This window comes from Echinops telfairi, unplaced genomic scaffold (genome assembly GCF_000313985.2).
Source record: "Echinops telfairi isolate 266 unplaced genomic scaffold, ASM31398v2 ScPeMD7_2;HRSCAF=8, whole genome shotgun sequence".
NCBI classification, from domain to species: Eukaryota; Metazoa; Chordata; class Mammalia; order Afrosoricida; family Tenrecidae; genus Echinops; species Echinops telfairi.
Window position 1 is genome coordinate 35140739 of NW_022103898.1, and position 1260 is coordinate 35141998.

A 1260-nucleotide genomic window follows, 5' to 3' on the forward strand; every position below is an offset into this window, starting at 1 on the left:
AAAAAGGGTCACAAGTAAAATATACATATATCTGAAATAACAATTTTGAAAGTTTTCTTCCAAAACCTCCCCCATCCTTTATTTTGGTGGCTCTTGTTCCTAGAACTCTCACCAACTTGCTTACAAATAGGGCAGGGCCGAGCCCAGCCATCTGCCACCAGTGACTGGGAACAGAGCTGAAGTGAAGGTGTAGGATTGGGGTATTTGCATCTTTGACGTGGAATCATCAGGAAATTTAATGTGATCTGGCATTTTTCATCAGAGTTGCTTAGGAACCTAAGGAGGGCTCTATCTCTGAATGGTGGGACAGTGGCTTCTGGGCCCAACCATCTGGTTTAAATTAATTAAGAGCATAAGTATCCATATGGTACTTATCTAAAAATAGCAATTCTCTCTGTATCTCTTTTTTTCTTCTCTCTGTCTCAGTTTTAGTCCTTTTTTCTGGGCTCTGATTTCACTTGGCATAGAGAACCACAAAGGACTTTATCAGGTTCTTTACGTATCTCCTACTCTCTCACGCCCCATCAGGCTGTCAACATGAGTCTCCTTGTAGCCTAGTAGCAGCATGCTCTTTAATGACTGGTCATTTTAAAATTGTGTTTTGAGAATTACCAATTGAAAGAGAATGTGTTAAATTTTTTTTTTTAGTTGTAGAAAATATGTAGGTAACAAAACATTTGCCATTCCTACAGTCTTCACTTGTATAAATGAGTGACATTAATTATGCTCATCATATTCAACCATCATCCTGAATTAACTATTGTGGACTTTCTCCAGCACCCTTAACTCAGTGTCCCCTAGAGACCTAATGCATTTGACCTCCAGTTCCTTAACTGCACTTGCCCAGGTCATCCCCAGGCCATCCTCTCCTCCTCTTTCATCACAGTCCCTCAGTCCCTCCTGTCTCAGCCCTGACTGACCTTATCCTTCCTGCTGTCGTCATTGTGATCACTCTCCTCCTCCTCCTCCTTGTCTTAGTCCAAGTTGGCTAGAGAAACAAATCCAGTCACACTCAAATGTGTATGAGAGAGAGATTTATATAAAAGAGCAACTGTACATTGAGAAAACATCCCAGCCCAGTCCAGATCAAGTCCATAAGTCCGATATAAGCCCATATGTCTGATACGCGTCCATAAATTCTTCTTTAGACTCAAGCAGCACATGCAATGATGCCAAATACAGGAAGATCACAGGCCGATGAGTGGAAAGTCTTGTGGATCCAATGGTGGTGGAAGTATCTTCAGGGCGCTGGCTGCATCA